Genomic DNA, 14,105 nt, shown 5'->3' on the forward strand with positions numbered 1-14,105 from the left:
TAATAATAATAATAATAATAATAATAATAATAATAATAATAATAATAATAATAATAATAATAATAGTAATAATAATAGTAATACTACTAATAATAATTCCTCTTCTCTTTTGTTGTCGAACAGCCGAAAGCTCCACCAGGGCATGGCCAACATCCTGCAAATCACCTGCAACGGGTACCTGCACATAATATGTGCTCTTGAAAAAGATGACTGCGGTTGCAGTGGCTTTTGTGCAGCTAAATCCAATCACGCGAAGGCGAAGCTTGTGATGTTTGACTTGGTGATGCAATCAAGGGGAAGTGTTCTGACGACATTGCGCGAAATGACAGCAGCCCTCTGATGGAAGGTGGACCTTTTAAGATATTTCATTTAAAAACAAGATGCGAACTTGAAACATCGGAATAGCCATTTAACGGTGCTCAACTATTGCATTTGACACACATGTCATGGATTGTTTGCACCTTGGTCGAAATGTGAGTATACTTGCGGGTTGGATAGCTTGACGTACATTTCTTGAAAAAAATAATGTTTAATAAATTCCGCTCCAAACTCAAAAATTAAATGCATGCGTCGTTTTCCCTCCTGCCTCTCCATCTGACAGCGTCCCTCCCTCTTTTTCTCTCCTCCTCCGCTCTCTGTCATTAGGCTATTCACCGGCTAAACACGCACGCACGTACGCAAGCTCCCTTTCTTTTTTTTTTCGTCACCGCGGAGGAAATAAACGCTGAGGAGTGACTTAAGCCGTGTGCGACAATCACCCCACTCTCCTCCTGAATGTCGTTTAAACAAGGTATGTTGAATTATGTTTTCCCTCCCCATTACGTGCATATGTCGTCATAAAATCCGTCTTGCTTATGTTAGATGGATCTCCGAAATGATTTATTCTCATTGACGCATTTAAATCAACAATTGTGATGTTATGCTGCGCTTGTGCTATTGCAGTGCCGGAAAAAAAAGAGGCTCCAGTGCTTTTGTAAAATCGCCCAATAACGTGTGTGGACTTTGGCTTTGCTTGTTTACCGACCTCTACTGGAGGAGGAATGCCATCGTGGGAATGATGGTGCTTATTCAGCGGCAACATTTGGAAGGTCTTTGTGAGCCCACTCGGCCCCGATTTGTGTTGACATCATCATGCGGGCTGTTGGAATCTTGCAGGGTCCACTCTGCTCTCTTCGCTCTTGCCTGTGCGTTGTCATGACCAAGTTGTGTGCGTGTTCTCCGCTCAGCTGTTTCAGTGTGTGCCGAAGCCTGTCAAACACACCCACTTGTAATTACACACACCCACATGAACACACACACTCACGCACTGTTGGGACATGCAAGCAGCGTGGTGGGGAGAAATTGCATTTGCTGTGTTTGCCTACATGCTCAGGCTTGTTTTATGGGTGACGTCCAATGCTTGTTTTTGTTGTTGTTGTTGTTGTTGTTATGGACTCCTCCCCCAACATAACTCTCCATACTTAGCTTCTTAGAGGTTTACATGAGCATGTGTACATACTTCCCAACTTTGGCAAGGTTTCTTTGACCAACATCCAGCCATTATTATTTGTCGTTTGTCGCCGTGGGAAGGGAGTGCGCACAACGGTCGGAGACATGTGCCGATTGATATTTATTGATTGGGGCGACCAGCCACCTGCACGAAAATGGACCATGGCCCCTGGTGTCAGGTGTCTGGTCGGATAATGGTCGTCTCTTTCATTATCCATCTCTGCCATGTATCAACCTATGTTTGCAAATGTCTTGTTTTAATTCAATGCAAAATATAATCAGTTTGCTTTCATGTAAAATAAGTGAAAAAATAAAATAAGTGAAAAAATAAAATAAGTGAAAAAATGTCTCTAAACAATTACACGATTACTAAAATAATTATTTTGATTATTGAGTAGTTGTCAACACTGACAAGACTTTTATAAGTGGGGGTGGGGGGTGGAGGGTAAATTTATTAAAATCAGAGTCTCTAAATGTTGAAATATATCATAATACATATCAAGCATGCAGGATATTTTTATTAACAATGGGGAAAAAAACATTCAAAGTCCATGAACATGAATGAAATTTTAATGCACACACTTGTTTAGTTTAATTCATTTAAGGAACAAATCATATTTTGTACCCTTATTTTGTTTTCCACACATCCTATTAATTTTTTTTCCTCTTTATTTACAGCCACATAATGTTATTAATTTTATTAAATCCCCCAATTCTAGACTAAAAACGTTAGGGCATATACATACTAAGTGTTAAGTATTCTTCAAGTTGTTTTGTGTGTGAAGTTTAAATTTCTTATTTTGAAATCTATGCTTTTAATTTGGAAGGCCGCTCCGTAGTTCTGTTTCCTGTTTCACATCTCAGTTCGTCATTCTGCTCATGCATTTATATTTAGCTTGTGCAAAACAGCGTTAATTTATTGATGTCTGTCCAAAACAATCTATCTGAACATACTGTATAAGTTATTTTAAACAGTCACTCACGTTTCACTGGGAAACCAACATGCCATTGCCAAAAACATGTCATCTTGATTGGACTCAGGAGATTCTTCTTCTCCAGACTCTTAGTAAGGTGGATTTCTACATTTTCTGGTAAATAGCGCCAGCTACAGATTAGTATTGCCCCAATGTTGGTACAACCCCGCACTACATTATTAGTAAAACCTACCATTGATACGGAGCCCACAAACGTTCTGCGTCAGCGCAGGTCTCTGCTCCACTCAGTATGTTCGTTACATGATTAATTTCATTGCCCAATTGCATTGTTTTCAGACAGCAACACACAGCAGACACACACATACACGACTGTCTGCTGCATCAGCTTTGCCCCGTCAGTGTGCATTTCACTCATGCCTCTAACAGCCAAGAAAGCTAGCACCAGCATCTTTTCTCGATGCTCTTCAGCATCTCAATGTGCTCTGCGAATGAACGCAGCAGGAAGGATCAACATGAATCGAACTAATAATTCATTATTGATTTTTCACTGTATTATGGTGCAAGCCTAGTTTGTGCATGCATTTGAATACACAAAACACTTAATTTGATATTGAAATTATGACGTACTGTATATTAGGTTTCTTTTTTGCATGTACTTTGTTTTCTAATGTTCTTGCATGCACTTGTCATACTAGAGATAGACCGATATGTTTTTTTAAGGCCGGTACGATACCGATTATAAGTAGTCAAGGACGCCAATAACCGATACTTGGAGCTGATATTCATTTTCACTAAAAGGGACAATATTGGCATCAAAATTTTGAAAAAATACAAACAAAATTTTACTATAATTTTACTAAGTAACTTTTAGGGTTCGTAAAATATTGGAGTTTAAAAAAAAATCTTCGTCAATAGACATCTTTGTTTTAAAAATCTAATCTGCAGTAGCATGTTTTCAAAAGTTAAAAACTTAACAATTATTTTCTACAGGAAATAAAGTATTCCAAAATTACAAAATATCTGAAGTATCAAATTTGAACTTATCTTAGTTTTAATTTTAAACAAAAACAGAGGGTGCAGAGATTTCCCAGGGTCAGCAGTATCTCTGTGTTCCTAAAATCTCAACACCCATATTTAACAATGTTTTTTTAATTATTATTTTTATTTGATGGGCAGATGTGTTTTATTAAAGAAATGAGGACAAAGTATTATTATCTTTTTTTTTTTTAATAATGGAAAAGACCTCAATGTGCAATTTAATGCACATTCCATTCCTTTAAACATGGAGAGTGAACTACAAAGTAGCCTTGGTCTCAAATATTGAAAAATAAGCAAAGCAAGCAAAGTAACAGCTGTCGATCTACTGTTGCCAGCCAGGCTCTCAGGGGATCAGTAGCATTCAAGACACATACCCGATAATATTTATTCATGATGATATTTCTTGTAAAAAAAAAAGAAAAAGAAAAGAAGAAGGTGGTCGGATGAATATGTGCAATATAAATTCACATATATAACTGAACATATGGTGTTCCACAGGGTTCAATTCTGGGTCCTCGACTGTTTTCATTGTATCTTCTCCCCCAGGGTCCCTTCTTAAGAAAACAATCAAAAGTGCTTTTTAAATATAGTGTTGAGTTGAATGATGCGAGTCAGCATCCTAACTGCATGATTTGCAATGCAAAATTGAACAATTCTAATCCAGCACAATTAACTAGCTGCCTGGCAAAAGTAAAGGCACACTTCCTGAAGACGCTTGGAGATGGGGAATACAACACTTTATGAATTCAAGGTGAATGGAGCCAGATTGGATGAAAAGGCTACTCTCCCTGTTCATTTTGTTCATCAGTATACCCTATACCTATGTACCTATGTGAAATACATCACATTGTATTTTTCAGTAATGAAGAGATTGGTGACTGCGCATTAAAAAGTGGGGTTCGGTACCTCCATCAAGGTGAAGAACCACTGCACTTAACACTTGCTTTGAGTGTTATCCTTGCTTGTGCAGCTGAGAGTGCAAGTAGGTTGCTTTTTTTGTGGATAACAAAGTTAAGTTGTTTCATTCGAAAGTAGGGTCTATGCTCACTTCCTATAGCCAAATCTCAGTTAAAATGTATCTTCTGCATCAAATATTCTGCACCTCGCATAATTTGATCTTTACTCCTTGAGGGGGAAAAATAATGATACTGTACCAACCGCTTTAGGGGAATCCCAGGGGGTAAAAATTCTCTGTAATCCTCCCACCGCTGCCATTCCTATTTGAGGCAGTTGAACATTTGCATAACAGGTGACAGTAGCATGCATTTAGAGGACTCACCTAGAGGCGTTGCTACACTGGTTGTCAAGTGCGAGCTTCTGGATTTAACGATTCAGCTTGATAAACTTATAGTCATTCATCAGAAGAAGGCTGTATGGCCACCCACACACTCGACACTGCACAGGGAGGGTTTGAGTGGGCAAAAGTTTTAGCGGCCATCAACTGAATTACATACGCTCACTGTTGCTTGTTGCGTTCATATGGACATGCTCTTACTTACTGTAATTTGACACCAAAAGTTTTTACCCCCTATTTTCGCTAATCAACTGAGTGAACACACCTTTAAGATTGTACCGTCAGGATTTTATAGTTTTTAATAAAACACATTTTAGTAGCACGTTCCAGGTTTATTTTGCTTCATCAGATGGCTTTTGATATTATGTTTGTAGCTTGTGATAATGTCGTGTTTTGGGAATTCTGGTGTTGATACAAATTTAGATTGTTTCATCCAGGCAAAGGTCTGTGACGCTGTGCTCTACTTTGTTCCATTCTCTTTTCAAATGCATTTTTAAAACATATTATTTTAACTCAGCTCCAATATTGTATGTAATTATATTATGAAGGATTACCTATACCTAATGAAGTGTCTGGTGAGTCTATATTGCCATGTAATTGACTGAATTAGAAATTTAATAGCGCTGGGACTGACAATGACTGTATAACCCCCACGCCCTCCCTCCTCAGTGCTCATGCTGATTTTCCTACCTGGTCAGAGCTTTAGTCAGTTCACTGGATGTTCAGAAAGAAAAGATCTTTTTGGCTTTCTTACTGTACCTCTGACTGATATATCTGTACAGCATGAGTTTTTCAGAGGGGGGTGGTAGGAAACTTAAGCCCAAGCAACAGCAGTGCTCAGCTATTCTGATTATGGTGAGTCAGCAGGTTCTGCCGCCCAATTCTCCTTTTTGTTGTATGCCTACAGTCGTTTTCCAGACTCTTTTTGAGTGCTGTCTATGAACAACAGGAGTATCAGGCTCTTAGTATCATGTATCATGTTCTTAGCTGTTAGCGGTGCAGCAAATGTACTCAAAAGGCGACGTCCAACAGAGTTGGTTCATGTGGCAAAGCGGATGTATTTAATGTGTGTTGGTGTAAAAAGGCTTGTTTGCATTTTTAGTACAGTATTGTAATGTTTTTCATTAAGCTTCAAGGTGGTGTGTCCTAAATTAATATGTTTAGATTTGGTCATGGTTTATTAAGCTAACATTGTTAAAAGCATGTTTGCAATATAGCAGTTCATCGAACAAGTGGTTAGCTGCTAACCACTTGTTCGATGCTAACCGTTAGCACATCTGCTTCGCAGATCTAGGGTTGGGGATTTGAATCTGAGGTTCTTTAGTGGCGTTTCCATTTTCTTCCCGTTAGAGCTTGGACTCACACCCAAAATCTCCACTCGCCATCCGTGTTTATGGCAAGGAATGACATTCGAATCAAGTCACATTTTGCGCTCTTACTAGAAAATAACTAAATAATTAAATAACAAAATAAAGAAAACTCCACATTTTATTAAAATGTTAAATGGTAAATTTAGAGCATTCATAGCGTATAGTATAGTGCTTTATCGTCATTACACACAGCCTTTCAAACGAATCGGAGTGTAGCCTACACCGGCATATTGACGGAGCGTATGAATCCACGGAAAGGTTTTCCTTTATCGTAGAAACTAACTTACCGTACTTTAACCTCCAGGATCCCGTGCCGGACCCTGGCAAATGGTAGAACCTAGGATGTTTATTTCTCTTGGGTCCCATTTTAAATCCATCCCCATTGTGTTGTACTAGCCTTGTCCTAGCTAGCGCTCTAAGCTAGTTTGTCCTTCAGGTCCGGTGTCTAATTTTGCAAACTCACTTTTGTTTGTTGCTAGGATGACGTGAGAGGCCAACAGCAAGGCACACTTCCTAACTGGGCTTTATTGACTGACTGCTAAACTGTTGAATTTAATGCTGATTAGCAGGCCAAATATTCCCATACCGCTCAGACGTCTGTGCCATACACACACAACAACTTCCGGATGTCCAACAATATCTCTAAAAGGTGGTGAAATGAGGAAAATGTGCTGATAATGAATAAGCTCATAAAATTAGACATTCAGAGAATATTAGTCACATTGCAAAGCATGCAGTTTGTAGTGATGGGAATATGAAACTTCCTGAAGCTTCATGAAGCACTTTATGATATATATTTTTCTACTCCTCTGGATGTGCTCTTGGTTTAAAAATAAAGGCTAGTGCAACTGAAATTAATTACATTTCTATTGCATCTTTAAACCAAGAGTCAGAAATATCACAAGTGCTTCATGAAGCTTCATTTGTCCATCGGTAGGGAAAAGCATGGCATAAGAGCATGGCAAATAGTTTTTTGAACTGGGTTTACACTTGCTGATGTGACTTTGGACGACAATGACCCCATGAATATAACTGGGCTGAAATGTATACTGTTTTTGTGGTTCTGTGATTTATGACATAATGGAGCAATACTGATGTTTCTTTGCCACTTATTGTATACGGCCATAGATCTCAGTGCTCACTGCAGCAGGTTTTAAGTAGCTTCTCCGATTTTGCTCAATACTTATTTCCCCCAAAACAAAACATTTGTAAAAGCTCATGGCGTCTTGTTTGCTGCAGATGATGAGATACACAGCAGCAGGTGACTCCCAGTCACGTTTGGCCTGTCATGCTTCTCAACTTGTCAGACAGGTTGGATAACACTTGCAGGTATTATGCTACATTTTCTGTACACGCATTGTGTTTTGCAGTCTTGTCTGTGCACGTCCATGCGGATTACTATGCACATCTTCTTTGTTACTTAGTGACATTTTTACACATGGATAACAAGGTATTATTGTGTGTTTTTTTTAAACATCATCTACATGAAGAGAAATCTGAGTTAGATGTAGGGATTTTGCTTGGATTGGCCAGTTTTGCAGCAGGATAAAGTATGAAAAGTGTGACTGGTTGCTAGAGATGTGCCAATTGTTGAATCTTCACAAGAACTGGCCTTAAGCAGGAAACTGAACTTGCCTGCGGCATATCTCTATGGATTCAAGTCCACACATCCCCATTGTGCATGAACATGTTTCTGTGTTGTTTAATGTTCTTATTCATGTTCAATAATTCAATATAACCATTGCATTTTTGTTTACACGTGATCCATGAGAACATTTGTTTTGATACACGTACTATCTCAGTGAGACGAGGGCTTGTGATGCATCCTCACATAGGTGACTTTTAATGCAGCTAACCTTGGATCAGCTAGCACGCTAGGGGCATGAGATCCAGCTTACCTATGACCCAGAACAGGGTAAATAGAAGAGAAAATGGATAGAGCGATAATTGGATGGATGGTCTGTCTGTCTGCCTGGTGCTCTGTTCTTTGTGGGAATTATATATGTTATTGTCTACATTCTTTCTGGGTATCCTGGTTTCAGCCCAAAAACATGTTAGGTTCCTCAAAGTATCAAAAGTATCTATTTCTCTCAGCGTGAGTATAAATGGCTGTCTTTCTCTATGTGTCATGTGTGTGATTGACCTTTTGTCTGTAGTGCACTCACTCAATACCTGCAAAGACTAAGCGCTATGCATAATGGATGAATTTATCCTATCTTCTAGGCATTCACAGTTTCTGTTTAATTTCAGTGAATGGAACTCCTGAGATAGAAGTTTTGTGATGTTGTTACATTATGGTATTCAGTCAAATGCAGAATGACTTGCCGTATTCCATTTGAAATAGACATTCGCAGGTAACGGAAATACAAACATTGAATATGATCAAACTGCAGGTTTACTTTTAAGGTTCACACCTGATAATAATAGAAACGAGGATGGGAGTTCCTCTTGGGTGTTGGTACGTCTAGACACGGCAAACAACAATTGGATGGAAAAATAAATGCTTGCATAAGACGACCTTTTTTTTTTTTTTAAATGCCAGGTAGTATTAAAACTGCTTCAGCTGTTGTCTCTTTCATTTTCTAACATCATGGCTCACTGTTTAGAATTGAATTGAGCTTACTCCCACAACCAAACATAAATCATGAAAAAGTGAATTGTTTATATAGATATGTATGTTTGTTTGTTTGTAGCATATCTCAAAACTCTACTCACTTTTGGTACGGTAAACCCATTGCACTCCAATAGTGAGAATGGATCTAGAATGTTGTTATTTTCTAATTAGTTTAGAAATGTAAAATTCTGATCCATTTGACATGGCAGACATAAGTGCCATCTTTAAGAGAATGAAAATGTACCACTAGAAGCTAATGCTGAAACTCAGTGCAGTGCTACGTACCGTTGGCATTGTCATATTGTTTCAAACAATGACTACGTTTACATGCAGGCAATATTTGGTCAGAATTCGGGTTTGTGGAACAATCGGAATAACACGTTTACATGCGCAAGTTGATAGAGTTGCCCCCGTATACATGGCGTTTGGAATAACCCGTTGTACAGGGGCAGAGCCACTGGGCTAAGCACAGATGACATCATGGCAGAAATAGATGTCATTTCCGCTTCTATCTTTCAACGGTCAATAAAATACATTATATTTATGTTACTCACTACGCTAAATAAAGTAGTCCGTTTCCTCTTCGCTCCAGAAGTGTGGTTCTTGTTGCTACACGCCATAAGCACGGACTTACTTCGTTTGGATAAAGCGGAACTTTGTGTGTCATCTAATGTTCCTACACATGACGTGTATTGTTGAACACTGCAAACTGTATATAAACATTGTTTAAGCATTACGAGTGGTGTCGCGTCCGTCTCACATCAATAGTTAACGCACAAACGTTGGCATTTTCACCATAGAGACACAATATAACGTGAAAACGCCACGGAGAAATCAATGTATTCAAGTGCGCGCATACAAGTCATTGACTACGTAGACCAAGATTCCTGGCAAATACAAATAAGTGAAGAAGAGGAAAAGAAGACAAAGAAGTAGTGAGCATGCGGACAACGAAAAGCAATGCCTCGGTCAATTGAGGTATTCCGAATGCGTTAATATGAACCAGAATTCGGGTTATGAAAGGATAACGAAGAGGTTTTATTTGTTTCGTTTTTTAAACCCGAATATTCTGGTTATTGCGCGTGTTTACATGGCCTTTCAATATTATTGAATATTGGCAATATTCGGGTTTCTGCATGTAAACATAGTCAATGTTGCCCGGCTGTCGTTTGAGTCGGCACTTTGCCTAGCGTATCTGTCAAGTTGTGGGCGGAGAAACTCGGTTTGAGGGTGGTATTACGCACAGATATCTGCTGTGTTGGTAAATACTGAGATAATGCATAACGCAGAAAGTGTAGATAGTGTTGCTGGTCGACGAATAAGTATGGGAGTTGTCCTTAAAGAGAGTAAAAAGTTTACATGCTACACGCTGTTCCTGGTTTGTGTGAATAAGAAACAAGCATAATAATGTGCTAGCAAAGATACACAGCATTTGAGCTAGAGCTACGGAATGCCTTCAAAGTAGCCTACCCTAACGTTTGGTAAGACACCTGTTGTGTTGCATTATAGGATTTGTAATTCAATTGTCCGTCATAGCATCTTCATATCACTGCATCATTTTTCATTTTTGTAAGAAGGTTGGCAATTGGCATACATAATGGCAATATATTTGATAAATCATGATTTAATCAATTCCCAATATGATTCCAACTTTTAAGTTCAACTACAAAAATGTTTCCCATGGCTTATCTCTTATGCTGTTCTTTTCAGATAACATTTGACTAACAGCACGTGCTGTGTTGTGTCTGCCCATGCAGCGTCTTCACTATCGTAGCAAATATCTGACAGCAAAAGCTGCTGCAGCTTTCAGTTCTAATCTTTATATTGGGACGAATGGCTCTATACAAACATTGTAGGGTGGGGGACTGGATGTATGCTTTGCTGTCTTTGTGTTAAGGAAGAGTGGGTTTCAGTCTCCAAAGCTGTGGTTCTTGTCTTCTCGTGTCTGGGAAGACATTATAGTTAACAAAAAAACAACAACACTTTCACACAGTATATCATATATAAATTTGAAGGACCCATTTGCTCAAATTTAATTTGAACTTGGCATGTGACACATGCAAAAGGATCTGGGTTTGAAGTTTTTAAATCCAAAAGTCCACAATACATACTTTTTTACATACCCTTTGTACTGTGAATGTTTACACGAGTTGAATAAAAACATTGTTTGCGTGATATTAGTGCAAAAATGATGTGCTCCTCTATTGCTGTATCTTAAAGATCCATTGCGGAGTTTGCCACTTTTTGCTCACGAATGCCACATCTGGCTTAAAGTGTAAGTGTAGCCTCTGTCAAGCTCAGGCATGGTGCGCATGCAAGTACTGGCGCTCAAATAAACTCTTCGTTTTCTTCTTTTTTTTTTTTTTAAGTCTGAGCTGGAGTTTGGGCTGTGCTCGAAGCTGGCCTCTTCTTGTTTGTTTGTTTTCCAGTTTTCATTCAAATTCTGTCATAAGCTATCTTAGCGCAACACTAGATGTCCGAACACTCCACACTGAAGGGAAGATACAAGCTAAGCGGTGCAGTTGCAGTTAATGTGTCAGGGCTCTTTGTCCTCATTTGGGCAATTGTGTATGATGTAGAAAAATCTTTAACATTTTAAACTCCGCAGTCAGCAATGCACCTTTAAATGGTGAATATTGGTAGACATGTCAGGTGAGAGGCATTACAGTCGTTGCAATTGGTCTGGTAATGTGTACATACATTTACAGCAGTGATGGTGAGGTAAAAATAAGAGAGTTGTGAATCCGCTAAAATTGTGCTGGTTAATTGCAAACATTTGTCAAAATCACAATATCTCTTGATAAATGATAGCGGTTTTAAGGAGTAATCATGCTTGAGCAAAAGCCCACCTCCTTCAAGCGCGCTGTGGCCAGGGTCATGCTTGAGCAACGCAGGGAGCACTCACGCTTGTCAAATGAACAGCACTTTAGGTGTCAAGCATACCCAAGCACAGTACAAATTTCTTCAAGTGAGTGTGCCCTAAAGTTAATTTGTTTAAGGGTGAGCCTGAAAGGCAAACAGACATAAGCTTTGCAAGTTTAGTCAGTACTAAATAGGCTATCCCTGCAGAAAACACAAACTACTGTAATTGGTTGATGACCTACAGCTGTATTTTTTTGTCATGATTTTCGAGACCAAATGACGATTCTGCTTCTGTTCTGCTTTCACCATGTACCGTACGTCTTTCCTTTGGCCGGGAAAGCAAGTCGGCTGTGCTCACGCCTACAACGGCGCAAACGCTTGTTTCTAAATGTGCATGCCTGCGAAAATACCAAAAGACAGAAAATTGCACCCATGCGCACATTTACACCGCGCTTTGCACTCAACTTGCACTGGGTATGAAAATAGAGCCCTCAATGTTTCTTGTCAGTGCTACTTTAGAATATGTCCTGTTTATTTAAAGGTGTACTGTGGAGTTTAAAATGTTAATGTTAATGCTTTTTCTACATCATGCATGCTCCACCAGATGAGTACAAAGACCCCTGACTTTTTAACAGCTTGTATCTTTTCTTCAGCGTGGAGTGTTCGGAGTGACGACATGCTCGTCCCCACGGACGTGTAGTGTTGTGTTAACGGGCGTATGAGACATTGGGGATATAAAATGAAAAAAACAAACAACCATACAAGAAGAAGCCGCCTTCAAGCACAGTTACACAGTTCTACTTTAGGCCAGAGGTGGCAGTGGCGAGTAAAAAAGTGACAAAAAAATTATGTTCCTTGAGTAACAACCGTGTTGCTTTTGCTATTATGGTTGGACAAATCTTTGACTTGACCTAAAAGTTATACCTTCAGACAATTATGATCTAACAGCTTTGCTGTTTTGACCTTTAGCATTTACATTCAGAGTGTTGCACTTTTCCAAGTTACACAACAGAGTAACAACACTGTGTTCATGCCTGCTGAATTCTATCCTTTGGTTGTGAGTTTAATGTGTTATTTTGCTGCCATAACTGGGGCCACATTTCTAAAAGTGTGCATTGTATTCCTACTAAAAATATCTGCGATCAGTCACCTTGGCATCATTTTCCAATTGCAAGTCACACTTCAATTGTAAATGTGTGGCGCAGGTTTGCGTCATATCGCCACCCTCGTCACATCCACATTTAATGAAGAAGTCTGCAGATACTATGACAAGTGTTGTACAGGTAACGTTTGTTTAATGAGACCTTATATAATGCGGCACGTTTTGTGATGTAGGGGTTGTATAATTTTTCGTTGTTGGAAGTAAGTGTGCTTGATTAATGAGTAAACGTGTGAAATATCTGAAAGATGAGTCACTGTGTTGTTGTCAATCATTGATCTCAGCTCTAACTGGACAATTTGTTTTAAGTAACCGTAAATACAAAAAAAAAAAAAATACAGTGGGAAGGATGTAAACTACAAAATACGAGGAAGACGAAAATCTGTCCAAGCATGTCATCTGTTATTGTGTGCTTAGCAGAGATGATAACGCACATCCTGACAACCACCTGCCGCCTGCTGCCTTCGGCTGTAATCACAACCATGGCAACAGCTAGTGTCGCCTGTTTGTCTGGCCAGTCATCTAGCTGTGTCACATACAAGGGACCCTTCTCCTTCTGAATACAAAATGGCTATTATCCACTTTTGACAATCCTGCGTAGCAAATTTGAAACATTTAGTTTGGCTTCACGCCCCGGTGACTAATAAACGCACGAGTAGCTAAAGTGTGACAGGATTTTTAATTGTCTTGAGAGCGAGAGAGCAAGAGAGAGAGCGAGAGAGAGAGAGTGAGTGAATGAGTGAGTGAGTGAGCCAGAAAATATAACAATTTCTTTTGTTGTACTTCTAAAAAGAGCTGAAATTCCCTTTACGAGTGGGAATACTGCAAGATAAAATAGGGTCTTGTTAAAGCATCTAAAATCCATAGTACCTTTAGAAGCAACATTGAATTTTCATTTTGACACTTTTTGCCTTTCAGTATTCGTCTCTGCTTTTGGCTTTTAGCTTCATACTCTTTGTTTGAATTTTTTCACCTCAGCCTCCTTCAACCTTCACCACCCGCAATTGTCGTATTGATGTGATGGAGCTGACTGAGAGGGAACACTGATTAAAGAGGTTGACAGCGTAATAGCCGTCTATTCTGTTTAGCTATCAAAACAGGAGCCCAGCAGATGTCAGAAGGAGAAGCCGAGATCAATGACGGATTTTTCAGGATGTCTTTTGTGTCATTATTAATATTTGTTAAGATAATGTCAACCAGTAATGAATTCATTAATTCGTTAAAAGTCTTGTCAGTAGTGTTTAATCAAGTTTACAAAACAAATACACCGCAGTAAACAAAGCATTTCAGATGCTAGCAACAATCAAGGCACCTTAACAGTGTTCAGGAAGCAGACTGGCATCTC

General features: G+C 39.1%; 1 protein-coding gene across 8 annotated transcripts in view; it reads left to right on the plus strand.

Annotated features, from left to right (window-relative positions):
- Window positions 1-311: 311 nt before the first annotated feature.
- Window positions 312-14,105, plus strand: part of LOC144056015 (band 4.1-like protein 1) — a 77,337-nt gene continuing 63,543 nt past the window's right edge. For 7 of the 8 annotated variants that reach the window (XM_077572349.1, XM_077572353.1, XM_077572356.1 and 4 more), the window contains exons 1-2: window positions 312-473; window positions 646-790. The gene's annotated coding sequence lies outside the window, so the exon portion shown is untranslated. Of the gene's footprint in view, window positions 474-601; window positions 791-14,105 lie in introns of all 8 variants that reach the window. The other variant, XM_077572350.1, reaches the window with a different exon arrangement.

Source organism: Vanacampus margaritifer, chromosome 8 (assembly GCF_051991255.1).
Source record: "Vanacampus margaritifer isolate UIUO_Vmar chromosome 8, RoL_Vmar_1.0, whole genome shotgun sequence".
Lineage (NCBI taxonomy): Eukaryota > Metazoa > Chordata > Actinopteri > Syngnathiformes > Syngnathidae > Vanacampus > Vanacampus margaritifer.